This window comes from Engystomops pustulosus, chromosome 5 (genome assembly GCF_040894005.1).
Source record: "Engystomops pustulosus chromosome 5, aEngPut4.maternal, whole genome shotgun sequence".
Lineage (NCBI taxonomy): Eukaryota > Metazoa > Chordata > Amphibia > Anura > Leptodactylidae > Engystomops > Engystomops pustulosus.
Window position 1 is genome coordinate 200,703,819 of NC_092415.1, and position 23,801 is coordinate 200,727,619.

A 23,801-nucleotide genomic window follows, 5' to 3' on the forward strand; every position below is an offset into this window, starting at 1 on the left:
TGACTTTTCCTTCTTGTAGACCCCTTAGGTACATTAGAAATTATCTTTTCCATTTAAAAAAAAAAAATTCTCAAATTTTTATTCTAATGTACCGGTATTTCCGAAATATTTACAATTTTTTTTGTAGTTGATTTTTTTTATACTTTATATATGACTTTTCTTATACTTTAAATTCTTTTTTATGCTTTATAGATGATTTCTTTTTTTACGTCATACATAATTTTTTGAATGCTTTATAAATGATTTATTTTCTACTTTATATATAATTTTTTATGCTTTATATAGCTCCAAATTACCCTGCTTGTCAATTTGATTTGTAAATAAGTTCCAAAATTGTAAAATTATTTACATATGATATTATAAAAATGATGTAATAAAAATATATATATATATTATATCAAGATTTTAAGATAGGCCTAATAAAAGTGGGAACCTCTCCAAAAACGGTCTAGACTTCAGTTGGGGGTACGATAATACCTCAGTATAAAGTAGGGAGTAAAATTTAGATACAATTAGCTTTAAGGTAAGCCAGATGTGCCAATTTTTGGAAGAAAACAGTCATTTTGGGGTCTAGAAAATCCATATAATTGATCTAATTTCCTTAATTAATCTGCTCATTAGCTAAGTAAACTTACACTTTTTTGGGCATTTGCTCCTGTTTCTTAATGGGGTGTCACAATTTTAAAATAAATTAATGGCTAATAATGGCAGATTTAAATAAATATTTTATAAAAAAATCAAATAGTTACAAATCTGAATGATGTCTGCACTCATGTACGTATTATGGGCCAGTGGAAACCTTGTGTCTCCCCATAGGGTGTTGTATAAGGACAACTTTTCTTGCTTTTTACCATCTTGATGAAAGAAACATTCGAAACGCAAAGATATTGTAACTTTTCTCCCTTTTTAAATCAAACTTTAAAAAAAAAAAAGTGGGAGTGGAAGGGTTTGTAACAAAGCTGACAAGGACAAATATACTTTGTTAGGCTACATTCACACTGCCACATGGGGGACGTATATACGGCCGATATGCGTCCCATATAGACGGCAATGGGCACACGGCGCCCCATGGGAGCGGTACGATCCAGCACACGTGTGGCACCGTATCGCTACATACCCCGTGAAAAGCTAGGACATGTCCTATATTTTCATGGCATACAGCACCGTACGCCATGTATCCCGGTGGAGAGCGCTCACCTCCTTCTCTCCCCGCGCGCTGCCGTGTGCCCGCCATGCTACGGTACAGCGGGCAACGATGGCAGTGTGAATCCGTCCTTAGGCTGCATTCACATAACTGTATGGGGGACGTTGGATATACGTCCCCCACAGACAGCAATGGGCGCATGGCGCCCTAGGGGAGCACAAATGCGGCACCGTACCTTTCCATACCTTATGAAAAGACAGAACATGTCCTACCTTTTCCCGGAATATGGCGCCATGCACAATATTTCTCTACGGTGCGGCCGGAACACGTCTGTGTGAATGTAGTCTTAGACAAATATACTATAACATGTGCCTTAAAACTGGTGCCGGTTATAGCTGAAATCTACGTCAGCCTGGACCATGATTGCTGCGCCGGGACAACGCAGATGTCATACCTGGGGACGAGCAGACCCATTCAGGTTCCGGTTTGAAAGTTCGGTTCCAAACCCAAGCGCCCGATGGTAACACTTGTGATCGGTGCCCTCAGAGATATTTAAATACCAGCCGCAAGTGTGCACTGCCATTTTCCCAAGCATTTTTGAGATGCTACAATGTTCCTGCATAATGGCCAAGGTCTAATATTTTCTAATGGCTTCTCCCCTCGTCAAGCCCTTTCCCCTGTATTTGGATGTAGGGTTCTCTAGTCTTAGAACCTTAGAAATACATAAAACATAGTCACTTATAAGAAGCAATCACAGCTGTCTCCACAATTGTCTACTGAAGACTAACCCATTGGTGACCCAGACGGGCACGGTGAGGTTAGCCATAGAGGTGACACGACAAGTCCAAAGATCACATGTTGAGAATAATTCCCCCTACTTCTCCATTCTATCTGTAGTATAAATCTGTGTCTTTGTTATTTCTCCAAGGCTTGGCATATCTTAAGACTTATTTGGAATATCAACACCATCAATCATGTGCCGCAGGGCCTCTAACAGCTGGATGAACCTCAGCTGTCATCTGCCGGGCTATTTGTCATTTCCACATGTCCGCTTGCCATCTAAGACTTCAGCTTGAGAACAATTTTCTACCTCGTTCCGAAAATGTTCTCTCTGCATAAGGAAACAAATGATTAATACGGGACCGAGCCTTAAAGATGGGGGTCAAAAACAAAAGTCTTAAACAAACATGTGTGAGGTTGAGGGAAGTCGGCCTTGACTTGTGAAATTACCTCTGAATACAGTCACCCAGTCATTATTGGCCATCGACAACAGCCTTTGCATGGAGTTGTTTTGCCCTTAAGGGGCAAAAGTTACAAAAATAAGAAAAATTTGGATTTTTCTGGAGGATATTTATTACTTTACAATGATGGTTTGGGGCTTCCCCATTGGGATCGTCATTGATCACCAAAAAAGTGGTGTAAGAACACAGCCACCCATTCATTATTGGCCATCAACAACAGGCTTTGCATGGAGTTGTTTCACTACATGATAACCACAACAGGGGTGCCAAGACGCCCATATATCTATCTTCTCCATGCGTATTGGACTGATGGAAAAGGCCAAATACTGTACTTGGGAAATTGGTGCCATCATAGTATGAATCCTCACCAATCAGCTATCAGTGTCAAATGATATAGGAACATTTTCGAAAGGGTGGACTTGGACTTGCCCAGGAATGATTCACCAGAACATGGAAATCTGGCAAAAATTGGAGTAGTAGACCACAATCTAACACTCTCCTCTTATTCCTAAATCTCCTCTTCTGTAATCACTTACCCCAAACAACCATGATGTTGAAGGACAGCACGTCAACTTTATGGGCAAGGACCATTGTGGGACCTGGATCTGGTGCTTCAATGAAGATCGACAAATGTACTCTTGTGGCACTGCACCTAAATGCTGCCACAGACCCAATGGGCCTTAGTATTGGATTGGCATTCAACAAGGTCTCCAACAAAGATACAAAGCTTCATTCAACTCCACGGTCATGACTCTTTGACTCTCAAGACCAACCTTTTGAGAACATCAGACAATAACTTATACAGTGTTGTCTATGCATTGACCAAAAATGATCCCAAATACATACTCAAGGTGAACCGAGTCAAGGTGAAGAAAAACTGCATATAGTGAGAATTTTGAGAAGTTTAGAGACTACGTACCTAAGAATTTGCCCAAGTGCTTTCAGATCAGTTGTGGAGACTGACTGAGAATAGATCAAAATTTGTTGGTGCCTGAGAAAACATTTTACAGGAGGCCCTGGCCAATGGTATGTCAGTATTATTTAGGTTTTTAAAGGGATTTTCCAGAACTGGAACAAAAATTGAAAAAGAGTAGGTTGGTAATAAAAGAGTTGCTCCAATACCTGGTAGATACCCCGTAGTGTTGGCCAAGCTTGACCACTGAGGACACTGTAGGGAGTGTTCACTTCTGAACCCTACTGTTCTACATCCTGTGACAGTTGCGGCAGTCAATAGCCAACATATCAGGCTAAATCGGACGTTGGAGCACTGGGCCCTGTGCTTTAAACCAGGGGTTTTACAATTACAATTTTAAGAGCTAAAAAACAGCCATGTTTGGTTGCTCGCGGCTCATCTCACATCTGCAGTTGGACGTTGCTCACCCTTCCGATGTCCATAGGGAGTGACTGCCCTATCCACAATGACGGGCAGGAAAAGGACCCACCCTATCTTTTGCGATGTGGTCAGATGGCACATTCCCGATGCGGTGAGGCCCGACTCCTCATATGCACTGCCCCGTGAAATTGCCCATGTGCCCAATGCTAGCTCATGGCCAATACTGGCCTAATAATGCAAAATACCTTTAAAGGGAACCTGTCACCAGGGACCTCATTTTCAATAACGACAGGTTGCAGAAGCTTATTACACCTGCCGTGCAAATCTGCCTTTTCTAAGCATTTGCATTACAATATAATTGTGTGTTATAACTTACTCTTGCACCCTGACAAAATCCTTGGAGTTTGGTTTGGATGCATTTCAAAAAACAACATGTGACTTGTCTGTGTTACTCACTCCTCAGAGCATAGCCCCCACCTTTGTGCTCCTGTACAGCTCCTCCTCCTGCTCCTTCTCAGAGGTCAGAGCCTGGTGAGCTGATATCAGTGGGAGAGGGACAAGCTGTACAGGAGCACAAAGATGGAGGCAGCCTGCTGCTCAAACAAGTCACATGTTGTTTTTTGAAATGCATCCAAACCAAAGCCCAACCCCTGTGACTACTCCAGGATTTTGTCAGGGTGCAAGAGTAAGTTATAACACACAATTATACTGTTAAGCAAATGCTTAGAAAAGGCAGAGAGGCATTTTTGCACTGCAGGTGTCATGGGCTTTTACAATTTGTCTTTAGTGAAAATGAGGTCCCTGGTGACAAGTTCCCTAACTACCTAAAACCATTGACCATAATATCGCAATCAAGTGGCCTAATAAAAGTCCTATCAATGTTTACATTTTGCCCCTTGTTTTTGGGTCCTTTGGGTTCTGTGTTAGCCAGTTGTAGACAGTAAGAAGAGACTGGTGGGGGCCCCGGGGCATACGCCTCTTTTTTATTCTGACTCAAGGGGCATTTTTGCCTCTGACACCATTTTGGAGCTTATAGGAGCAGCACATAGTGAGAAATAGCCATGAGATGAGGCAGCAGGGTCAGAAGAGATGGAGATATAAACAAATGTATGATAATGTGTCTTCCGCTGCGTCTTCAGAGCTGAAATTGTATCCGGCAGCAGTTAGCGTCGGGAGTATCGGTGTAATATCACCACCCGCCATTGTTTTCTAAACCTGCGCCGCTGGAAATGAATATGCCGTCTCTGCAAATGGCTTTTATAATAGACAGGAATCTACAAGAAGATGGAAGTGAATCGATGCGCAGTCCTGAATTCCCATTACACCGAGAATTATCCGAGATTATTGCCACATTATTCTTTGTTATGGATCTTCTCTTAAAATGCTAAAAACAATCGGAAGGATAAAAAGCATTTTCCGATTTCCTCACGATTCCCTTCAAGACGCTTTAGGAGAAAGTTAAGAATAAAAACTGCTGTAAGTGTTTGAGTCTACGGAAATGTCACTGATGGGCAAGTCGTTAGCGGCGGATTCTATGGGCATGTTGATACTTTGTAGTTAATAGGAATTTGCTATTCTATTCATAGTCTCAGGATTGGCCATCAGTATCAGCTACAGATTGGTGGGGGCCCAACACCTGCAACCCTAATAGATGAGCTGAAAGGACAGCGCCATGTTTTAGTGGTGGCTATTGCATGAATTGCATCTCGCCTCAGTCCAATTGAAATTTGGCAATACCGAATGTTTGGTAAATACTGAAAGAGGATCAGTCCTCATTTTAATTTGCTCACTTTTTGGGGGGCTGGTAGTCAGACACCAACAAGTTCTACTTGTGGTATTAGCTTCTGCCTCTTATCGAAGATAAGTCCCATTAATAGTTCTTTATTTATATAGCACACACAGATTACGCAGCGCTGCACAACGCATGACAAAATTGGTCCCTGTCCCAATGGGGCTCACAATCTAATCAACCTACCAGTATGTTTTGGAGTGTGGGAGGAAACCGGAGGACCCAGAGGAAACCCACGCAAACACGGAGAGAACATACAAACTCTTTGCAGATATTGACCTGGGTGGGAATAGAAACCAGGGCCCCAGCGCTGCAAGGCAGAAGTGCTAACCACTGAGGCACCGTGCTGCCCTATACCCATTAAGGGGTTTTCAAAGGGGTATTCCCAAAATTCTTACATTTACTCAGAACTGCAAAATAACACATTCTCCAATTCAATGTTATTAAAAAAAAATGTAGCATTTCACAGATATAATTTCAACCTGCTGTTGTGCTTTTTTGGTTGCCCATTGATCTGACCATAACTTCAGTCCTGACTATGGTCGGGCAGGTCTTCCTGTCTGAAAAGATTCCTCTCACATGAAAGTGCATCTCCTGTACTGCAGGAGCAGGGGGGATGGGAAGGAGGTAGAGAGTAGCAGAGCCAAAGGCACTTCCTGTCCAGCAGCGTGAAAAGGAAATCATCGTGCTGAGTGTGTGTGATTGGTTAGGTGAGGCAGCAGAGCTGAGTGTGATTGGTTAGGTGAGACAGCAGAGCTGAGTGTGTGTGTGATTGGTAAGGGGAGATAGCAGAGCTGAGTGTGTGTGTGATTGGTTAGGTGAGACAGCAGTGCTGAGTGTGTGTGTGATTGGTTAGGTGAAATAGCAGAGCTGAGTGTGTGTGTGATTGGTTAGGTGAGACAGCAGAGCTGAGTGTGTGTGTGATTGGTTAGGTGAAATAGCAGAGCTGAGTGTGTGTGTGATTGGTTAGGTGAGGCAGCAGAGCTGAGTGCGTGTGTGATTGGTTAGGTGAGACAGCAGAGCTGAGTGTGATTGGTTAGGTGAGACAGCAGAGCTGAGTGTGTGTGTGATTGGTTAGGTGAGACAGCAGAGCTGAGTGTGTGTGTGATTGGTTAGGTGAGACAGCAGTGCTGAGTGTGTGTGTGATTGGTTAGGTGAAATAGCAGAGCTGAGTGTGTGTGTGATTGGTTAGGTGAGACAGCAGAGCTGAGTGTGTGTGTGTGTGATTGGTTAGGTGAGACAGCAGAGCTGAGTGTGTGTGTGTGATTGGTTAGGTGAGACAGCAGAGCTGTGTGTGTGTGTGTGTGTGATTGGTTAGGTGAGACAGCAGAGCTGAGTGTGTGTGTGTGATTGGTTAGGTGAGACAGCAGAGCTGTGTGTGTGTGTGTGATTGGTTAGGTGAGAGAGCAGTGCTGAGTGTGTGTGTGTGATTGGTTAGGTGAGACAGCAGAGCTGAGTGTGTGTGTGATTGGTTATGTGAGACGGCAGTGCTGAGTGTGTGTGATTGGTTAGGTGAGACAGCAGAGCTGAGTGTGTGTGTGATTGGTTAGGTTACACAGCAGAGCTGAGTGTGTGTGTGATTGGTTAGGTGAGACAGCAGAGCTGAGAGTGTGTGTGTGATTGGTTAGGTGAGATAGCAGAGCTGAGTGTGTGTGTGATTGGTTAGGTGAGATAGCAGAGCTGAGTGTGTGTGATTGGTTAGGTGAGACAGCAGTGCTGTGTGTGTGTGTGATTGGTTAGGTGAGATAGCAGAGCTGAGTGTGTGTGATTGGTTAGGTGAGACAGCAGAGCTGAGTTTGTGTGTGATTGGTTATGTGAGACGGCAGTGCTGAGTGTGTGTGATTGGTTAGGTGAGACAGCAGAGCTGAGTGTGTGTGTGATTGGTTAGGTGAGACAGCAGAGCTGAGAGTGTGTGTGTGATTGGTTAGGTGAGATAGCAGAGCTGAGTGTGTGTGTGATTGGTTAGGTGAGATAGCAGAGCTGAGTGTGTGTGATTGGTTAGGTGAGACAGCAGTGCTGTGTGTGTGTGTGATTGGTTAGGTGAGATAGCAGAGCTGAGTGTGTGTGATTGGTTAGGTGAGACGGCAGTGCTGAGTGTGTGTGATTGGTTAGGTGAGACAGCACCTTTTCTATGGTCTGTCTCTTTTTCTATGTGTCAGATATTAGTAGGATCTTCCGAATATAAGTGTAAGTGTAGCTAAACCTTTTACCAATAGAAAGGAAATTAAATACATTATTCGTCTGGTAAAAGAACTTATTGGACGGTGCATGCAGCCTCAGGTCCTGGTTCCATGGACCCGATCTTATCAATCCAAGGTATCAGTGAAAAAAAAATTAAGTTCTTTATTTACACAGCATAAACAGCGACATTTCGACTCATGTGAGTCCTTATCAAGCATCACAAATAAGTTGAAATGTTGCTGTTTTTGCTGGGAGCCCTAAACCCTGTACCATGATAATCTAAGCACATAGTCAGCACACAGCACAGAGGAATCAGGAAGTGTCTGCTAAGCCGGAGAGTTGGACGTTACAGTGATAGGAGCTAAAGCTGCAATAAAAAGGAGTAAAATTGCAAAGTTTAAAGTCGCCTTTATAATGATTCCGATTATCCGAACTATGGCACTATGGCACATTTTTTTGGTGATTTTATTTGTGATGTGTGCGACCACTTTCATGTATGTGATGTCTCTGTGTCTCAGACACGTAGGCTGTGTACAAGAGTGTATAACATGTATTCCAGGGGGCGGAGGGGGGGGGGGGGTCACACACAAGGTCCCTCTGTCCTCAGTGTCCCCTCCTAGTCTTGGACGGCAATGGCGAAAGTCTGTCTTGTGTGGGTGAAGCTTTTATTTTACACATTTAGATTTTATTATATTATTTTTAGATTTATTTTAGTACATATTTTTCCTACATAATAAGTCCCTTATGAGATCTTAAAGCTTCACCTGGGGCAGAGCGCACTATTATTTTTTGTTGAATTTTTTTATATTGGTCCTGGTGGGCCAAATAATCTAGCGGAAAACCCTTGTGGATGGATTCCCCATTAGAGATTATAAAATCAACATTTACATCCAGGGAGAGTTTCTGTTTCTCCTGATTTTTATTATCTGGATTTGCATTAAATAAATAAAAACATTCAGTAATTTATGCTTATAAATAAAAAAAACCTGTAACAGAACTAATACTTTTTACAGCTGAGGGTTTGCTACAATAGTATCGATTCATACCAATGCTCTGTGAGCTCAGCACATCCTCAGTACCAGCCTCTCCCCTTTCCTGGTAGCTGTTACAATGTATCAGTTTAAGTAACATGCTGCAGTTCAGGCTGTTTATATACAGAGCATTGTTCAGCCTGGATATAACTGTAACAAACCCTCAGCTGTGATAAGTATTGAGTCTGCGGAGGTATTAATGAAGCACATAGAATAAGGACAGATGTTATTAAATATGTTTTACGTAAAGGGAGCAGGTGTCATCAGCCCCTCCCCTCTGCTCTGGGTAAAAGCTGTAGCAAGCTTCTGGTTGCAGAAGTAACTCAGAGCATGTTGTAAAGCAGTTCAATGCAGAGATTGAAGAGCACAACAGGGTGAGGACACCCTTCCACCATTGGTAGTGCTATGTCCAATTTTGTATGTTCAAAACTGCAGATACACTCCCTTTAAATTAATTTATTTCAGTAATTTAGGCATAGAAGTGTTGATCAGAGGGAGCCAATAACCCAGTATTTCCACCTATCAGTTGTATAGTTTGGACAAGAGCGCCATACATTATATAGTGGCTGTACTTGGTATTGAACATGGAAGAGACGCAATCAGACCATGTGATTGACTCATGTGATGTCATAAACCTGTGAAGCGGAAGTAGCGCTCTCTCTCTCTCTCTAGGGGTTCTGATATTGATCACCAATACTAAGGATAGATCATTAGTATCCATAACCTGGAAAATTCCTTGAAGTCCATGTAAAGGAGCTTTATATCTCCCCGGTGTATGGTGTATCACGTCGTATCATGGAGTGTAATCACCCACATGACGCCCCCCCCCCCAGGCAATTGTGCCCAATAATGGGAGCACTTCTCCCAGAGTCAGGAGAAAACTTCAGGAATATATTGTCTCCCGCTGACAGAGGAATAGAAGCAATTTATCCGTGTTCTCCGCTCTGCGGCCGGACTGGAGGAGCTGGTTATGTGCAGACATTACAGCCGGAGGAAAGGCACTCAGATTGCCGGAATTTACAGGAAAATCGCTTTGCAAATGATGAATCGGGGAGAAGAGACGTTTACACCGAACTTTTACCAGGCGAAGGTATCGGGGGATTAACCCTTCACCGACTGCTCCCGCCAGAAGTTGATTCTAGTTTTATATACGCTGTCATTTTAAGGGTTAACCTGCACCCACCCTCCGGCTTCTCCCTAATGAGAACACTCCTTAATGACTCTGCCATGCCCCTTGTTACAGAGGCTCCCATTGGGAAACAGCTAATTGGAGCATAGTGTAAATTAGGTGAGAGGTGTCCTCACACTGCTGGGCTCTTAGCTCTCTGCATGCGCTCTGCTTTGAGTGACTTTTGCAGCAGGCAACCAGAAGCCTACTACAGCTTTTACTCAGAGAAGAGGGGATGGTTTGCAGAGAGCACAGAGCACAGCAGTGTTTGGATATCCTCCTAGTGCAGTTGAAGAAGCTGCATTCCTGGAATACGAGTCCATATTTCACAGTCCCGCTGCTACTAACTAGATAAACAAAGAAATGATTAAAGAGCTCTCCGAGAACAATTCCTAATACTGCCTGTAGAGAACACAGGGCTCAGCAGTGTGAGGTCATATCACCACTGGACTTGGAGAAGCTGCAATCGTGGAATATAAGTCCATATTTCACAGTCCTGCTTCTACTAATGCCATAAACAAAGGTCCGAATACACATCTCTCCAGAAAAAACATATCAAACAGGCTGAGGAGAGCACAGAGCACAGCGGTGTGAGGACACTCTCCCAATGTACTAGGAGCAACTACAATCCTGGAACATAATTCCATATTTCACAGTCCTGCTGCTACTAACCACACACACAGAGGTCTGATTACACATCTCTCCAGGGACAATACACAACACTGGCTGCAGAGAGCACAGAGCACAGCAGTGTGAGGTCTGATTACACATCTCTCCAGGGACAGTACATAACACTGGCTGCAGAGAGCACAGAGCACAGCAGTGTGAGGTTTGATTACACATCTCTCCAGGGACAATACATAACACTGGCTGCAGAGAGCACAGAGCACAGCAGTGTGAGGTCTGATTACACATCTCTCCAGGGACAATACCTAACAGTGGCTGCAGTGCGCACAGAGCACAGCAGTGTGAGGTCTGATTACACATCTCTCCAGGGACAATACATAACACTGGCTGCAGAGAGCACAGAGCACAGCAGTGTGAGGTCTGATTACACAACTCTCCAGGGACAATACCTAACAGTGGCTGCAGAGAACACATAGCACAGCAGTGTGAGGACATGCCCCCAGCGGACTTGGATAAGCTACAATCCTGGAGTATAAATCCAGTCCTGGTGCTACAACATACAAATGATTATGGATCTCTTTCTATCAGATAACATCTCACACAGGCTGCAGAGAGCACAGAGCACAGCAGTGTGAGGACTCTCTCCCAGTGTATTAGGAGAAACTACAATCCTGCAACATAAATCCATATTTTACAGTCATTATACAGTAGGTACAAGAACACCTACAACCTCTAGCAATACCTACAGGAGTAAGGTCCCTATGGCACATACATGGTGTATGGCAGAGCCAGGCTGCACCTATAGGGATAGGACATCTGTACCCTCCCCTCCCCCGAACTTCTCAGCATTACAAGAAATGTACATCCATGTACGGACAATTGCCTCCAGATGTTTCGTCTTCTTCTGATAACGCAATAAAAGTAACTTTACGAGTTTTATGGACTAAACAAACTCCCAGTTCAAAGTTGATGAGTCCGTCTCCTCGCTGGATGCCGCCATACTGTACAGCTATAGGATCAAAGGGGGGGAAATGCTGCGCTACGCTCGACCAACTGCGAGCTATGAGCTTGTGGCTACTGTACACCCCTCCAGCCGCCGCCTGTTATATCATAAATGTCATCGCTACATCCTCCGCCTGCAGATCAAAGCAACCAAAACCCTCGCAGATGACATCCTACTTAAAGGGAGTGTCCAATTCTGAAAACCCATGTGTAGCAGTGACATGTGGCCTCCGACTTTCTGCCAACACCGGCCACAGACAGAGGGGCCAGCAACTCACTGGAGCCACAGGGAGTGGAAGCTAAATTAAGTTTTTTTTCTCACTACACCTTTCATACCTCCACGTTTCCCATTTATACTGGAACATCCCTTTAAGAGAGGGAGAGGGATCCTCTTCTTTTGGTGAAAGTAGAGAGTAGCTATAAAGAGCATTTCTTGTTCTGGAGAACCGGTCTTATCCTATCTTCTCACACTGACAACTCAATAATATGAATGGACAATGTAATACCTCCTTTTCCCTCTGGGGGCAGTGTAGGGAAACCAAACACTTACTACAAGCCTTCCATACAGTGTGTGGTGATCTATAGGGATCACAATTTTTTTGTGATCAGTGTCAAGGGACTTTTTAACAAGTAGGGGTTGTCCAAAAGTGGAGAAGCCTCTTTAAGGCAAAGCTACTGGCAATGTCACAACAGAAGGATACAAAAGGAGGTAGAGTATTTGGTTGAGGCTGAGTAAAATTTCTAGGTTTAAATGGGCTTTCCCACGGGATAGGGCCTAACTTGCTTATCAGTGGGGGTCTCAGTGCTGAGACCCCTACATATCACAAAAATGAGGGGCCCTACCCACCCCTTGTCGCTCCATGAGAGTAACGATCACGTGCGCCCATTAGTCTGAAGAGCAACGAGGGGTCCAACGGAGGTACATGGGACCCCATTGGACCCCTTGCGATCTGCGGTGGTCTCAGCACTGAGGCCCCCACTGATCAGCAAGTTAGGCATTATCCCATGGATAGGGCCTAACTTGTCTTCATGGGAAAACCCCTTTAAGGGATGTTCCATATCTAAACTAAAGTATTGTGAGCGTTAATCTGTTAGCGATCATCAGGTCTCACTATTCACAATTCTCATCATCTTTGCTTGGTTTTTGCTGGATGGAGGTTTTATTTTTTTACATCCCGGGTCTAAATATCTGGCTATCTTGTGAACTGCTGTCCTGAACGTTTGCTACAACGTATCAATGTTTGTAAAAAATATCTGTCTGTATCCTGAGTCCAAGTTCACAAAATATTGCCTAAAATATATCAAATTATTTAAAAAACTCTGTGAGATATGTCAGGTCTGCACATTGTTTTGCTCTTTTTACTTAGGTTTAGACTGTGCTCAGTGCTTAGGTTTAGGCTATGCTCAGTGCTTAGGTTTAGGCTATGCTTAGTACATAGGTTTAGGCTATGCTCAGTACTTAGACTTAGGCTGTGCTCAGTAATTAGGTTTAGGCTATGTTCAGTACTTAGGTTTAGGCTATGCTCAGTACTTAGGTTTAGGTTATGCTCAGTACATAGGTTTAGGCTATGCTCAGTACTTAGGTTTAGGCTATGCTCAGTACTTAGGTTTAGGCTATGCTCAGTACTTAGGTTTAGGCTATGCTCAGTACTTAGGTTTAGGCTATGCTCAGTACTTAGGTTTAGGCTATGCTTAGTACATAGGTTTAGGCTATGCTCAGTACATAGGTTTAGGCTATGCTCAGTACATAGGTTTAGGCTATGCTCAGTACTTAGGTTTAGGCTATGCTCAGTACTTAGGTTTAGGCTATGCTCAGTACATAGGTTTAGGCTATGTTCAGTACTTAGGTTTAGGCTATGCTCAGTACTTAGGTTTAGGCTATTCTCAGTACTTAGGTTTAGGCTATGCTCAGTACTTAGGTTTAGTCTATGATCAGTACTTAGGTTTAGGCTATGCTCAGTACTTAGGTTTAGGCTATGCTCAGTACTTAGGTTTAGGCTATGCTCAGTACTTAGGTTTAGGCTATGCTCAGTAAATAGGTTTAGGCTATGCTCAGTACATAGGTTTAGGCTATGCTCAGTACTTAGGTTTAGGCTATGCTCAGTACTTAGGTTTAGGCTATGCTCAGTACATAGGTTTAGGCTATGCTCAGTACATAGGTTTAGGCTATGCTCAGTACATAGGTTTAGGCTATGCTCAGTACTTAGGTTTAGGCTATGCTCAGTACTTAGGTTTAGGCTATGCTCAGTACATAGGTTTAGGCTATGTTCAGTACTTAGGTTTAGGCTATGCTCAGTACTTAGGTTTAGGCTATTCTCAGTACTTAGGTTTAGGCTATGCTCAGTACTTAGGTTTAGTCTATGATCAGTACTTAGGTTTAGGCTATGCTCAGTACTTAGGTTTAGGCTATGCTCAGTACTTAGGTTTAGGCTATGCTCAGTACTTAGGTTTAGGCTATGCTCAGTAAATAGGTTTAGGCTATGCTCAGTACATAGGTTTAGGCTATGCTCAGTACTTAGGTTTAGGCTATGCTCAGTACTTAGGTTTAGGCTATGCTCAGTACATAGGTTTAGGCTATGCTCAGTACATAGGTTTAGGCTATGCTCAGTACATAGGTTTGGGCTGCATTCTGTCTAAGCTTTGTTCAGTACGTACATTTAGAAAATACTCAATACTAAGGTTTAGGCTGTGTTACGTACTGAAGCTTAGGCTGTGGTTAGTATTTAGATTTAAGATGTTTTTATTACTTAGGTTTAGGCTATGCTCAGCGTCTATGCTTACGGTATGTTCAGTACTTAGGATTAGGTTATGTTTAGTACCTGAGTTTAGGATGTAATCAAAACTAAGGATTACCGGTAGACTGCAATCGGTATTTAGGTTTAGTCTGTAGTCTGTACTTGTGTTTAGGCCAAGGTTAGTACTTAGATCTAGAATGTGTTTATTATTTAGGTTTCGGCTATGTTCAATGTCTATGTTTACAGTGTCTATGTTTACAGTGTTTATGTTTACGGTATGTTCCATATTTCGGATTAGGGTATGTTTAGTACTTGAGTTTAGGATGTAATCAACACTAAAGTTTAGACCTCAATCATTGCTAAGGTTTAGTCTGTAGTCTGTACTTGTGTCTAGGCCGTGGTTAGTACTTAGATCTAGAATGTGTTTATTACTTAGGTTTCGGCTATGTGCAGTGTCTATGTTTACAGTGTTTATTTTTATGGTATATTTAGTACTTGAGCTTAGGTTTTAATCAAAACTAAGGATTAGACTACAATAGTTATTAAGGTTTAGTCTATAGTCTGTACTCAGGTTTAGGCCAAGGATAGTACGTAGATCTAGAATGTGTTTATTACTTAGGCTTGGGCTACGTTCAGTGTCTATGTTTACGGTGTATATGTTTACATCTTCTCATTACTTAGGACCAGCCTATGTTCAGTATTTGAAATTCGGCTTTGTTCAGTAATAAGGTTTAGGCCAAGTTAAGTATTTTTAGTCTTGTCTATGTTTAGGAATGTTTCCATTCATTGACAGCAAGCAAAAACTTTGAAAAAGGGTAAGTAATATCCAAAAATTTGCCGGACCCCCTCCGTCCTCTGACCAGTAAGGGTTAACATTAGCTTGGATGTCAAATTCAAGCAATTGAAAGTAAGTAAAGTGCAGCTCTCCGCCTCGTGCCGCGTAGTTACCGAAGCGCTCCGCCGCCGCTGAAGGTCAAACGCAATCGTGGTCTTATCACAACTGCCCCCCCGCATCTCGCGACACCCTAACTTTACCCAAAAATGTTTCTATAGGAGAGTAAACAGGGAAATAATGAGTATTATTATTCAGGAGAACATGCGGCTTCCTGACAAAGGTCACCGTCATTACCAAGCGCTGTAACATTTAAGAGATTTGGAGCAGAAGTTTCTCGGAAGTGAAATTACAGAGCGGAGAAGTTCTAGAACTTTATCCTATGAGTTAATGTCAGGTCAGAGGGAAGCGGGGCAGGAGCGACAAGATGGGGCTTTGTCTGATGATTACTACTACCCCCATTATTCTAATAGGTGATTATTACTGTATTTTCGAAGGACTTGGAAGGCTGTGAGAATGATGTGCATTGCAAAAGTTAAGAGTTGGATATAACTTTGGCTTAAAGGGATCTGTCAGCTCGGGGTCACATATAAATGACCTTGTAGGTGAAGTGTCATAAGTATGGCCGACCTGGGAAGATCCGTGGCCCGATTGCAGAGGAACACTCCAATCAAGACTACTACATTGAATTATACATTATGAAGGGAGGAGCAGGGCTCCACTTGGGTATTGACACAAGCAGGACCGGATTAAGGTAGGTGGAGGCCCCGGGGCTCAAAATCTGGTGGGGGCCCCCACTGAATGTTGCCCAGTCAGTGGTACACATTACTTTTATAAATTATCATTAAAATTCTAAACTCTCTCCTACTTACATGTTACAGTGGCTGTGGTGTTAGGGTAGCTGCTCTCCTAGCTGGCACAGTGGCTGTGGTGTTAGGGTAGCTGCTCTCCTAGCTGGCACAGTGGCTGTGGTGTTAGGGTAGCTGCTCTCCTAGCTGGCACAGTGGCTGTGGTGTTAGGGTAGCTGCTCTCCTAGCTGGCACAGTGGCTGTGGTGTTAGGGTAGCTGCTCTCCTAGCTGGCACAGTGGCTGTGGTGTTAGGGTAGCTGCTCTCCTAGCTGGCACAGTGGCTGTGGTGTTAGGGTAGCTGCTCTCCTAGCTGGCGCAGTGGCTGTGGTGTTAGGGTAGCTGCTCTCCTTGCTGGCACAGTGGCTGTGGTGTTAGGGTAGATGCTGGTCTGGGTGGCACAGTGGCTGTGGTGTTAGGGTAGCTGCTCTCCTAGCTGGCACAGTGGCGGTGGTGTTAGGGTAGCTGCTCTCCTAGCTGGCACAGTGGCTGTGGTGTTAGGGTAGCTGCTCTCCTAGCTGGCACAGTGGCTGTGGTGTTAGGGTAGCTGCTCTCCTAGCTGGCACAGTGGCTGTGGTGTTAGGGTAGCTGCTCTCCTTGCTGGATCAGTGGCAGTGGTGTTAGGGTAGCTGCTCTCCTAGCTGGCACAGTGGCTGTGGTGTTAGGGTAGCTGCTCTCCTAGCTGGCACAGTGGCTGTGGTGTTAGGGTAGCTGCTCTCCTAGCTGGCACAGTGGCTGTGGTGTTAGGGTAGCTGCTCTCCTAGCTGGCGCAGTGGCTGTGGTGTTAGGGTAGCTGCTCTCCCAGCTGGCACAGTGGCTGTGGTGTTAGGGTAGATGCTGGTCTGGGTGGCACAGTGGCTGTGGTGTTAGGGTAGCTGCTCTCCTAGCTGGCACAGTGGCGGTGGTGTTAGGGTAGCTGCTCTCCTAGCTGGCACAGTGGCTGTGGTGTTAGGGTAGCTGCTCTCCTAGCTGGCACAGTGGCTGTGGTGTTAGGGTAGCTGCTCTCCTAGCTGGCACAGTGGCTGTGGTGTTAGGGTAGCTGCTCTCCTTGCTGGCACAGTGGCTGTGGTGTTAGGGTAGCTGCTCTCCTAGCTGGCACAGTGGCTGTGGTGTTAGGGTAGCTGCTCTCCTAGCTGGCACAGTGGCTGTGGTGTTAGGGTAGCTGCTCTCCTAGCTGGCACAGTGGCTGTGGTGTTAGGGTAGCTGCTCTCCTAGCTGGCACAGTGGCTGTGGTATTAGGTTAGCTGTTCTCCTAGCTGGCACAGTGGCTGTGGTGTTAGGGTGGCTGCTCTCCTAGCTGGCACAGTGGCTGTGGTGTTAGGGTAGCTGCTCTCCTAGCTGGCACAGTGGCTGTGGTGTTAGGGTAGCTGCTCTCCTAGCTGGCACAGTGGCTGTGGTGTTAGGGTAGCTACTCTCCTAGCTGGCACAGTGGCTGTGGTGTTAGGGTAGCTGCTCTGCTAGCTGGCACAGTGGCTGTGGTATTAGGGTAGCTGCTCTCCTAGCTGGCGCAGTGGCTGTGGTGTTAGGGTAGCTGCTCTCCTTGCTGGCACAGTGGCAGTGGTGTTAGGGTAGCTGCTCTCCTAGCTGGCACAGTGACAGGGGTGCTAGGGTAGCTGCTCTCCTAGCTAGCACAGTGGCTGTGGTGCTAGGGTAGCTGCTCTCATAGCTGGCACAGTGGCTGTGGTGTTAGGGTAGCTGCTCTCCTAGCTGGCACAGTGGCTGTGGTGTTAGGGTAGCTGCTCTCCTAGCTGGCACAGTGGCTGTGGTGTTAGGGTGGCTGCTCTCCTAGCTGGCACAGTGGCTGTGGTGTTAGGGTAGCTGCTCTCCTAGCTGGCACAGTGGCTGTGGTGTTAGGGTAGCTGCTCTCCTAGCTGGCACAGTGGCTGTGGTGTTAGGGTAGCTGCTCTCCTAGCTGGCACAGTGGCTGTGGTGTTAGGGTAGCTGCTCTGCTAGCTGGCACAGTGGCAGTGGTGTTAGGGTAGCTGCTCTGCTAGCTGGCACAGTGGCTGTGGTATTAGGGTAACTGCTCTCCTAGCTGGCGCAGTGGCTGTGGTGTTAGGGTAGCTGCTCTCCTTGCTGGCACAGTGGCAGTGGTGTTAGGGTAGCTGCTCTCCTAGCTGGCACAGTGGCTGTGGTGTTAGGGTAGCTGCTCTCCTTGCTGGCACAGTGGCTGTGGTGTTAGGGTAGATGCTGGTCTGGGTGGCACAGTGGCTGTGGTGTTAGGGTGGCTGCTCTCCTAGCTGGCACATTGGCGGTGGTGTTAGGGTAGCTGCTCTCCTAGCTGGCACAGTGGCTGTGGTGTTAGGGTAGCTGCTCTCCTAGCTGGCACAGTGGCTGTGGTGTTAGGGTAGCTGCTCTCCTAGCTGGCACAGTGGCTGTGGTGTTAGGGTAGCTGCTCTCCTAGCTGGCACAGTGGCTGTGGTGTTAGGGTAGCTGCTCTCCTAGCTGGCACAGTGGCTGTGGTGTTAGGGTAGCTGCTCTCCTAGCTGGCACAGTGGCTGTGGTGTTAGGGTAGCTGCTCTCCTAGCTGGCACAGTGGCTGTGGTGTTAGGGTAGCTGCTCTCTTAGCTGGCGCAGTGGCTGTGGTGTTAGGGTAGCTGCTCTCCTTGCTGGCGCAGTGGCTGTGGTGTTAGGGTAGATGCTGGTCTGGGTGGCACAGTGGCTGTGGTGTTAGGGTAGCTGCTCTCCTAGCTGGCACAGTGGCGGTGGTGTTAGGGTAGCTGCTCTCCTAGCTGGCACAGTGGCTGTGGTGTTAGGGTAGCTGCTCTCCAAGCTGGCACAGTGGCTGTGGTGTTAGGGTAGCTGCTCTCCTAGCTGGCACAGTGGCTGTGGTGTTAGGGTAGCTGCTCTCCTTGCTGGCACAGTGGCTGTGGTGTTAGGGTAGCTGCTCTCCTAGCTGGCACAGTGGCTGTGGTGTTAGGGTAGCTGCTCTCCTAGCTGGCACAGTGGCTGTGGTGTTAGGGTAGCTGCTCTCCTAGCTGGCACAGTGGCTGTGGTATTAGGGTAGCTGTTCTCCTAGCTGGCACAGTGGCTGTGGTGTTAGGGTGGCTGCTCTCCTAGCTGGCACAGTGGCTGTGGTGTTAGGGTAGCTGCTCTCCTAGCTGGCACAGTGGCTGTGGTGTTAGGGTAGCTGCTCTCCTAGCTGGCACAGTGGCTGTGGTGTTAGGGTAGCTGCTCTCCTAGCTGGCACAGTGGCTGTGGTGTTAGGGTAGCTGCTCTGCTAGCTGGCACAGTGGCTGTGGTATTAGGGTAGCTGCTCTCCTAGCTGGCGCAGTGGCTGTGGTGTTAGGGTAGCTGCTCTCCTTGCTGGCACAGTGGCAGTGGTGTTAGGGTAGCTGCTCTCCTAGCTGGCACAGTGACAGGGGTGCTAGGGTAGCTGCTCTCCTAGCTGGCACAGTGGCTGTGGTGCTAGGGTAGCTGCTCTCATAGCTGGCACAGTGGCTGTGGTGTTAGGGTAGCTGCTCTCCTAGCTGGCACAGTGGCTGTGGTGTTAGGGTAGCTGCTCTCCTAGCTGGCACAGTGGCTGTGGTGTTAGGGTGGCTGCTCTCCTAGCTGGCACAGTGGCTGTGGTGTTAGGGTAGCTGCTCTCCTAGCTGGCACAGTGGCTGTGGTGTTAGGGTAGCTGCTCTCCTAGCTGGCACAGTGGCTGTGGTGTTAGGGTAGCTGCTCTCCTAGCTGGCACAGTGGCTGTGGTGTTAGGGTAGCTGCTCTGCTAGCTGGCACACTGGCAGTGGTGTTAGGGTAGCTGCTCTGCTAGCTGGCACAGTGGCTGTGGTATTAGGGTAACTGCTCTCCTAGCTGGCGCAGTGGCTGTGGTGTTAGGGTAGCTGCTCTCCTTGCTGGCACAGTGGCAGTGGTGTTAGGGTAGCTGCTCTCCTAGCTGGCACAGTGGCGGTGGTGTTAGGGTAGCTGCTCTCCTAGCTGGCACAGTGGCTGTGGTGTTAGGGTAGCTGCTCTCCTAGCTGGCACAGTGGCTGTGGTGTTAGGGTAGTTGCTCTCCTAGCTGGCACAGTGGCTGTGGTGTTAGGGTAGCTGCTCTCCTAGCTGGCACAGTGGCTGTGGTGTTAGGGTAGCTGCTCTCCTAGCTGGCACAGTGGCTGTGGTGTTAGGGTAGCTGCTCTCCTAGCTGGCACAGTGGCTGTGGTGTTAGGGTAGCTGCTCTCCTAGCTGGCACAGTGGCTGTGGTGTTAGGGTAGCTGCTCTCCTAGCTGGCACAGTGGCTGTGGTGTTAGGGTAGCTGCTCTCCTAGCTGGCACAGTGGCGGTGGTGTTAGGGTAGCTGCTCTCCTAGCTGGCACAGTGGCAGTGGTGTTAGGGTAGCTGCTCTCCTAGCTGGCACAGTGGCGGTGGTGTTAGGGTAGCTGCTCTCCTAGCTGGCACAGTGGCTGTGGTGTTAGGGTAGCTGCTCTCCTAGCTGGCACAGTGGCTGTGGTGTTAGGGTAGCTGCTCTCCTAGCTGGCACAGTGGCTGTGGTGTTAGGGTAGCTGCTCTCCTAGCTGGCACAGTGGCTGTGGTAGTAGTTCCAGCTACTAGTTCCAGTCACCACGGCCATACCTTGGGCTGAGTAATCCGAGATGAAGTAAATCTACCACTGATTGGCTAGGACATGGTTGGCAACAATTTCAGTTAACCGGCTAGTGAGGGGGGTCACTCTGTATGCAGAATGCAGAATGCGATTGAGTACTGCTGGATGGGCATGTTCTCATGGAGTCACTGTCACAGCTTGAAGGCAGACTCACCTGCGCCACGGTGGCATCACTCCCAGTGACAGTCAGCTCCCAGCTGTGAGCTCGCTGTTAGACATTGCTGGTGGAGGCTCCCTTATGAGTAAAGTAGTGGGGGCCCCAGGGCACGCGCCCCTGGAACCCTACCTATAATCCTGACCACCAGGCAGTTCCACACCAGATTGTGCTATAGCCTGCGCCTGAAATTGGCATGGAGATGATATAAAGAAAGCCTTCGAGGTTCTGGTCTCTTAGTAGATATTGAACCCTTCTCTGCCAAGGTGGACCTGTTTAGATGAGGGCCAATGTATCAGTTCTATCAGCCCATTTCCGTTTTTTTTTTTAACCCTTTCCATTTGTTACTTCTCTCCTTCCAAAAGCCAGAACTTTTTAATGTTACCATCTAACAGAGATGTGTCAGGGCTTGTTTTTTGTGGGATGAATAGTACTTCCTAGTGACAAAATGAGGAAAAAGTCTTGATTCAAACATTTGGGCAATTTCTTTTGCTACACAATGGGACGATTATTTTTATAGGGAAAACTAACAGCGGTGTTGAAACCTTCTGTGTTCTGATAACTTGTACATTTACCATAATTATCCTGTGTTGCAGTATACTGTACATTTTCTGGTACCCTATTACACCTTGCCTCTGTTTTAGTGGACTGACTTGCTAATTATTGTGACCTGACCGCTGTGACCACCGTTGACCTTAAGAGCAAGGTAACCCCCCCCCCCAAATAAATAAAATTGGAATATTCACTTTTTTGGGACTGGTTCAAGCAGTGGTGGAATACTGGGGTACTGGGGTCCAGTACTGGGTTAATTTCAAATACAGGCAGTTCCCGGGTTACATACAAGATAGGGTCCATAGGTTTGTTCTTAAGTTGAATTTGTATGTAAGTCGAAACTGTATATGTTATAATTGTAGATCCAGACAAAAAAATTTTTTCCCAATGACAATTGGAGTTTCCATTTTTTATGCTGTAATTGGACCAAGGATTATCAATAAAGCTTCATAACAGACACTTTACAGTCTGGGACTATAGAAACATCCAGAGACTTCACCAGAGGTCACAGTGGGCAGAGGAGTCTGTCTGTAACTAGGGGTCGTCTATAAGTTGTGGACCGCCTGTATCTGGAATATGATTTTCACCTAGTGATATATGTTATGCCGAGATCACGATTTCATTTAGAAACAGTTTTGTCATATGAAAAGTTACTAAAATAATTCTGTTTTAAAAAAAAAAAACATTCACAAAAAAGTCGGAACTTTTCAGCAGTAAATACATTGGACTCATGTTGCAGCTTTTTTTTTTACAAGTTGGTTACAATCTGCCCCTGTGAACTGTCACGCGCCCGGTGCCTCTGCCGCCCGCCACTAATAGGACACTCGGGCCGCCCGCTGCTGATTGAATGCATTTGTGCGTCCAAAACCGGTTACACGCTTGGGGGAATCTATGGGGATATATATGAGATGTCAGTCAAGATGTGCATCACAATCTACAGATAGTAACCGTGAAGACACCATGTGGTCACAGCGACCCTTCAGCGACCACTACCGGACTCTGGGGATTACCATCTTTTTGCTTTAGTTTTGCTCTGAATTTGGATTATTTTGCAAAAAAACCCCCCAAAAATTGGATGAAATGAAAAAGCTACAGAGAGACTTTAAAGGAAACGCTTCGTGATCGCTTCATTTGGCTTACAAAGGGCGGAGCTAACTGGTCACATGATGATGTACATGAGGCCAAAAGTTAAAACTTTACTGTAACATTAAAAAACCAGAATAAATCTTATAGGTAATCACACAGATACACTAAGAGATGAGAATCTGCCCGCTCCAAAATTTCTCTCAAACCATTGATTGTGCCAAACCTACTAAAAGGGAGATATCATTGAAGCCAAGCAGTTTACTACTTTATTTTAACCTGGTTGAAAAAGTTTTGGTATGGAGGAGCAGGGTGTACCTGCCCCCTGCCAAACTGAGGAGGATGGCGGGTTCTGTATAGTGTGTCCCTGTCCCCCAGCCAAACTGAGGAGGATAGCGGGGTGTGGATAGCATGTCCCTGCCCCCCTGCCAAACTGGGGGGGTATAACCGGGTGTGGATAGTATGCCCCTGCCCCCCACCAAACTGAGCGGGATAACGGGGTCTGTATAGTATGTCCCTCCCCCTGCCAAACTGAGGAGAATAGCAGGGTGTGGATAGCATGTCCCTGCCCCCTGCCAAACTGAGGAGGATAGCAGGGTGTGGATAGCATGTCCCTCCCCCTGCCAAACTGAGGAGGATAGCAGGGTGTGGATAGCATGTCCCTGCCCCCTGCCAAACTGAGGAGGATAACAGGGTGTGGATAGCATGTCCCTCCCCCTGTCAAACTAAGGAGGATAGCAGGGTGTGGATAGCATGTCCCTGCCCCCTGCCAAACTGAGGAGGATAGCAGGGTGTGGATAGCATGTCCTCCCCCTGTCAAACTAAGGAGGATAGCAGGGTGTGGATGGCATGTCCCTGCCCCCTGCCAAACTTAGGGGGATAGCAGGTTCTGCATAGTATGAGTCCCTCCCCTGCCAAACTGAGGAAGATAGTGGGGTTTGGATAGCATTTCGCCGCCCCCCCTGCCAAACTGAGGAGGATAGCGGGGTGTGGATAATATGTCCCTGTCCCCTGCCAAACTGAGGAGGATAGCAGGGTGTGGATAGTATGTCCCTGCCCCCCTGACAAACTGAGCGGGATAGCGGGGTCTGTATAGTATGTTCCTCCCCCTGCCAAACTGAGGAGGATAGCAGGGTGTGGATAGCATGTCCCTGCCCCCTGCCAAACTGAGGAGGATAGCAGGGTGTGGATAGCATGTCCCTCCCCCTGTCAAACTAAGGAGGATAGCAGGGTGTGGATAGCTTTCCCCTGCCCCCTGCCAAACTTAGGGGGATAGCAGGGTCTGCATAGTATGTCCCCCCCCCCCCCGCCAAACTGAGGATAGTGGGGTGTGGATAGTATGTGTTCCCCCCCCCCCTGCTAAACTGAGGAGGATAGTGGGTGTGGATATTATGTCCCTGTCCCCTGCCAAACTTAGGAGGATAGCAGGGTGTTGATAGTATCTCCCCTCCTCCTCTGCCAAACTGAGGTGGATAGAGGGGTGTGGATAGCATGTCCCT